Source organism: Mesocricetus auratus, unplaced genomic scaffold, assembly GCF_017639785.1.
Source record: "Mesocricetus auratus isolate SY011 unplaced genomic scaffold, BCM_Maur_2.0 Super-Scaffold_100025, whole genome shotgun sequence".
Lineage (NCBI taxonomy): Eukaryota > Metazoa > Chordata > Mammalia > Rodentia > Cricetidae > Mesocricetus > Mesocricetus auratus.
In genome coordinates, this window is record NW_024429206.1 from 10,596,950 (window position 1) to 10,603,674 (window position 6,725).

The following is a 6,725-nucleotide window of genomic DNA, read 5'->3' on the forward strand; positions in this document are numbered from 1 at the left end:
CCCCCACCATAAAATTGTTTTGTTGCCACTTCATAATTGTAATTTTGTTACTTTCATGAATCATAATATAAATATTTGATATGCAGATAGTCTTAGGCGATCCCTGTGAAAGGATCAGTTGAACACCCCCACCCTGAAAGAGGTTGAGACTCTCAGGTTGAAAACTGCTGAGCTATTGCTATTCTGATGCAAAGAAGACTATATATATTATATATATATATATATATAATTTTTTTTAAGCAGGAGTGGGAAAAATAACCTGGTACCCGAGCAGTTTGTGTATAGTTCAGGCATCTCTATTTCCCAGACCTGTGATCCTTGAGTTCAGAGTCCATTGTGTCCCTTGAAGTCTGAAGACTGACTCTGGCTCTCCAGATTAAGCACCCCTAAATAAATGTTTTCTGAGATGTGACAGCAGCCAACTTTCATTCTTCCCCCACGCTGTGAGAGATAGTGTATTAGTCAGCTAGTATCAGAATAATGCTGTGTAACAAGCCATTCTACAAGCCAATGGCTAATAGCAATGGGCACTTACATGTGAGTCTGAAGTGACTTTGGGTAGAGCCAAAGTAGGGCTCTGTTTGTCTGCCTGTGTGTTTACTTTGGTCTCCTGGATTAAAGAGGAATGATTCTGATTTAGAATCATTCCACTCAGTTATCAAAATGCTTGCCATGCAACTGTGAGGATGCAAGTTCGGACCCTCCACCCCAGCCCGCCCCACCACCAGAGTCCATATTAAAAAGAAAATAAAAGGCTAGGTGTAGTGGTCCACAACTGGGCATTATCTCTGCCCTGGGAGGTAGAGACAGGTGCATCCCTAGTGCGTGTGTCCAGGCTGTCTAGGGGGAAAATAATCCGAGGTTTTCCTCTGGCCTCCACATATGTGCATCTACACAGACACACACACACAGAGACACAGACACACACACACACACACACACACACACACACACACACACACAGAGGAGGGTAGATATCCAAGTCATTCCTTTTCATTGTAGCTTAAAACGAGCTCAAAATCAAGTATGCTCAACAAATATGCCCGAATCTGCTCATACTGTGGGGACTAACCCAAGTTCTATCCAAGTCCAAATGCAGTGATGTGAGTAATATTCTTTGCCCACAATATAAGAGCCCTGAATAATCACTGCACAATAACATAAACTAAAAAAAATGAGCCTTAATGTTAACAATAACATTTTAATAAGAGTTAGGGTAAACCAAAGAAAGCTATTGTGGCAGTCCAAGCTGTGCTGGCTCTTCCTAAAGAGAAAGAGCTGGTGTGCTTTGGAGTGCCTGCCTGGATCCCAGAGAAAGTGGAATTGTGTGTTATGTTATTAGCTGATGCTCTTGCTTCAGGGATGCCTTCGTGGAAGTTCTCAGAAGGCAGATCATGAATATTTTAGTGATTAGACTATGATCTCTCAAAGAGATATCTTTCACTCACTCCTCACACCGTTTGACCCTGCCCTAGTGTTCAGAAAATGTAAAAGACTTTCAAAAAGAAATGCTGAGCATATAAACCCTTGGAGGTGAGTGGTTAAAATGCAAAGAATAAGTGACTGGAGTGTCTGACACAATGACAATGCAAGCCCTAGGACTTGGGGACAATTTAGGAAGACGGGTGAAAATATTTAAGAACCAGAGGACCAGGACACCTGCTGTGAGATAGCATCCTCTAGTTATAACAGGAAAGCTATGCCTGTGAAATCCGGACAACGCAGATGCCTAAACAAGACTTGCATAGTGACGAAGTCTTAAGGCCCCACCCCTAGATGAAGAGCTACAAGTCGAGAGAGGGAGACTAGAGGTTCTCCAGGAATGAATGCCTAGATAGATTATCCAATCCCAAGTGGTCATCCCTAAATGCATAAATAAGAGCAGTAGCTTATCTATCTATCTATCTATCTATCTATCTATCTATCTATCTATCCGTCTGTCTGTCTATCTATCTATCCGTCTGTCTGTCTGTCTATCTATCCATCTGTCTGTCTATCCTCTATCTATCTATAATCTATCTATTCATAATTTATCTAGCATCTACTTGCATAAGCATTGGAGGAAGGGTGCAAATGATATCAATGCAATCTTCATGTACCATCTTCTCCCCCAAAAAATTAAAAATTAAAAAACCTTGGTAAGTATGTGGTTTGGAGAGGGGAAGCCATGTCCAGCACTAAAGACAGGGGAAGCCATGTCCAGCACTAAAGACATCGTCACCTCCTGACCAGATAATCTTGAGCATCTCCCCCTGCCAAGATGAGGACAGCCACAGCAACCCTTACAGGTGCACACTGAGTGAAATAACCCAAACACATGTATATTCTATCTTACATCTTTATTCAGACTATTAGACCTCTCTCTCATGAGATGCATACAAAGTTTGCAATGTGTACATCAGAGGACAACTCTGTGGTGTCAGTTCTTGCCTCCAATATTTACACGGGTTCTGGGGACCTAACTCAGTTGCCTGGCTTGCACCATTTGGCAGCAAGCAGCTTTACCTACTGAGATTGATTTTTATTTTTTTTGAATGTAGTTTTCAACCTCATCTTTTGAGAGACTGTCTCCATGAACCTGGAACTCACTGGTTTGGCTAGGTGAGCTAGCTAGTGAACCCTAAATATCTCCTACATCATCTCACTGGCTCTGGCTTTGCAGGTATATACCATCATGCCCATTTTTTTTTATTTAAAACATGAGTTCTGGGGATCGAACTCAGGTCCTCCCACTTGTGAGTCAAGCTCTTCACCAACCGAGTCATCTCTCCAGCCCCTAAGTTTTTAAGATTCCTTAGGAAGCCTGTTCACTTGACTCTGAGTGGCCTTGCTAGTTCAGATCCAGTCATCTGGATTGGTCTGGAATGGCCCCTGCCTGAGACACTGGAGTCTCCACAGTGTGTCTCTCATGTGCTTCCCTTGTGGGTTCACAGGATGGTGGCAGTGTCCAGCAGTGAGCACAGGGGGCAGCACCCAGTATTTGTTTCCCAACTCTCGTGACACCTGCAATGGAAGTTACATGCCAAGTCCAAAATCAAGACATGAAGCAAACGCCTCTTTACTTCAATGAAGACAGAAGTACTGGGGATATCAAGTCATCAAACCTCACCTCGGTCCCCACAACAGCTTAAGAAAGAAGTAGCCAGCTTGGAGGAGAGTTGGGAGGGGAAACTGTGGTAGGTATGTAAAATACATGCAAAGGGAGGTTATTTAAATAAAATAGGAAGGAAGGAAGGAAGGAAGGGAGGAAGGAAGGAAGGAAGGAAGGAAGGAAGGAAGGAAGGAAGGAAGGAAGGAAAGGGTGGGACTGGCCCCGTGGGGGTGTGAGGTGGCTGTCACATGGCCTCTACAGTCAGGAAGCTGAGAGAGATGGATGCTGGTGCTCAGCTCAGAGTTCCTGTTCACTCAGTCTGGAACCCCAGCCCGCAGGATGGGTCACTCAAGCTTATGGTGAGACTCGCTCACAGACACACCCAGAGGTGTGTTTCCATGGTAATTCGAAATCCTGTCAGGTTGACAATCAAGATTAACCACCACGGATCTTAGAGAAGTGCCTAGCTTTGAGCCCCAGTTCTGCTGCCTTCCTTTATGTCACCCCCAGAAGACTGGATGCTTCCTGTTGATTTTCAATTCTTCCACCATGCCAGCACTGACCCAGCCTTTGTTTCGCTTGGCTTGTCAAGCATTCTAACTTTATCGGAGCCAACATTGAACACTCAGGGCATTATAAACAGAAATTGGGAACCTCTCCCTCTGGAAGATTTGTCAAAGTTGGTTAAGCTGACAGCGGGCACAGGTGGGTGGTGGCTCCTCGGAAGAGACACCTATCACCCTTTGCTGTCTAGTGTGCTACCGTCTTGCTCCACTGGTGGTTCCCAAACATATCTCCTCCTGTTTAGGGCTGCGTTTCTTCCACTCTCCGTCAGCTGCAGTAAATACTTGAGTTGGAGCTCCTGGGACCAAATAGCAGAAGAATCTAACTAACTCTGGGTTTGAGGGTATATTTCTTTGGTGCCTCAGTTTCTCAAGTTGAGAATCTTTATCATCCAGTTACCTTTAAGTTCAAGCCATTAGGTTTTGAGACTCCAATCCATTTGAAACCCTAATTGCTTCTATGATGCTTTGGCCAGGAAAAGGGCTCATTTGAGTGTAGACAGGGGTGCACATGAAATGTCACAAGGTGCTTTATCTGCAAACTCCATTCCTAGAATTGAAAAGTATAATTTGAACACACACCTGTAATTCTGGCACTTGGGAGGCAGAGGCAGGATCAGAAGCTCAAGGTCATCCTGGGCTATATAATGAGTTCAAGGCCAGCCTGGGCTACATGAGGCTGTGCCTTTAAAGAAGTGTGGTGTCTATCCTTTTGTTTACAGAAGATCCTAAATTTCCATCAGAGTGTCCAGCCCTGGTTCTAGATAGACAATTCTGCGGTCTGCTCAGGACTCCAGAAAAGCAGCCTCCAGCCAGAGGTCACCATCTGGTCCCAGTTCCCACTTCCTTCCCCATTCACTCTTTCAAAGAATGGAGAGAAAAATCAAGACAGCTCTAGCCAAGTGACCCGTGCTGAGCAGAGCACACCAGGGCCAGGAGGCCCTTGACCCTCCTATGGAGGTAACAAATTGGCTGCTATGTCTGTGCCTGGCCTGAGAGAGGGGGGCCAGAAAGGGGGAAATGGGGAGGTAGAGGGCAGCGTAGGACAGAACTGGGGTCATGGGGTCAACAGCCTGTGCTTCAGGCGTCCACACGGCAGCTCCATCCACTCCTTCCCAGGAAATAGCCCACGCCGTGGGGCAGGGCATGCAGAGGTCGGAGGAGGCCACAGCATGAACACACAAGCCTGAGTCTGTGCACTCCACTGTGTGAGTCCCTCGCCGGCTCAGGGCAGGGAGAGGCAATGAATTGAATTCTTTTACAAGATCTCCAAGGACCTCTGACCCTATCCACAGTTTTTAAGCATATAAGATCTACTTTGATTTTTCTCTGTGGTGCAGTTTGGTTTTTAGGTGTAGAGTTCCTGATACTTACTAAAGTTCAGATCTTGTGTCTCTTACTTAATCAATCCTGTGAGTCTCTGGAAGGCAACTTAACCTGAAAGGGAAGCAAGCTAGGTGTGATGGCGCTCACTTGCCATGGAGATGCTTGGGAGACTGAGGCAGGAGGATTGAGAATTTGAGGTCAACCTGTGCTACACAGTATGAGCCTTATTGAGAGAGAGAGACAGAGACAGAGACAGAGACAGAGAGAGAGAGAGAGATATAACAGAAGAGCAAAGAAAGAAGATGGAGGTAGGAAGAGAGTGAAGGACAGAGGGAAGAAAGGAAGGAGAGAAGAAAGGAGGGAGGGAGGGAGAGAGGGAGAGAGGGAGGAGGGAGAGAGAGAGATATAACAGAAGAGCAAAGAAAGAAGATGGAGGTAGGAAGAGAGTGAAGGACAGAGGGAAGAAAGGAAGGAGAGAAGAAAGGAGGGAGGGAGGGAGAGAGGGAGGAGGGAGAGAGGGGTAATAATTTGCTCCTGTTTGTGAAAACTAAATATTTATGCATCACATCTTCTGAGAAGCAAGTGTAGGTTATAATACACATGAGAAATTTTACACGCAGTTCTCTTTAATATATGTGTGCAAAACAGTGTTCATTCTATTTAAAATACATCCTGTAAGCCTCTCCAATCCTGAAATGACTGTCCTTGGTACAGATAAGGACACCAAGACTTAGGAAAGCCAGGTCCCCTGTTCAGAGTTTCTTGACTGAGGACTGAAGAAATCAGCCTCAGTCCAAACGAGGGACTCCTGACCAAGCACCGTGATCTACATAGCACAAGTAAATGGGCAGATGGATGGATGAATGGATGGGTGGATGATGGGTGGATAATGGGTGGATGGATGGATAGGTGGGTGGGTGGATGGATGGATGAAAAGTTATTCTGTCAGTCTTTATATACTCTTTCTTTTGTCCAGACTCCAAGGAAAGCCAGGCCTCTCCTGCTTATACACACTCTTTTCTCTGTCCTGCCGGCTGACTCTGGTCCCTTGGTATCCATCGCCACCTCACAAATGCTATCCCTGTCTGCTCCTACCTCTCCGTTTGAAATCAGGCCCCAAACATCACCCCCCACCTCAGCACCTCTTGCTTTAATTCTCTCTGGCCAGTCTAATTGCTTTGCCCTGTGGTGAGAGGAGACCTCCCCTGCGACAGCCCCCAAGGAGGTAGTGAGGGTGGTGTGGGAGAAGGGAAATCGGGACAGCCAATGAGGTACAAAACCCAGGGTCCTCAGGGCCTCCAGCCCCACTCCTTAGGATGTTTGATGTTTACAACTGAATTTGAACAGGAGTGTGGTCTGGGGGCCACACGGGCCTCTCCAGTGCTACCTTCAGTGTTTGTCCTGTGGCTCATTACCCAGTGACACTTAACACATCATCAAACTGCTTTACAGTCACTAGCAGCATGGCTTCTGGTCCTGGAATCACAGGCAGTGGGGCATAGTGACCTCCCAGTACCTGGGGCTAGGGCCCAGAGGACGCATCAGGGGATCAAAAGCCATACTAAGAAAACCAGACCTGGGGTTGAATTAGAGAACCCAAGACCCCTGACCTTCCCAACCCCCAGTGATAAGACTCAGTGTTCAGGGGGTCTGGCATGGTCTCATGGAAAAGCGTGGTGCTTGCTGGCTTGTAGCCAGGTGGGATTTACCACTTCCCTGGAACTAGTGACCACTGAAGAAGATCA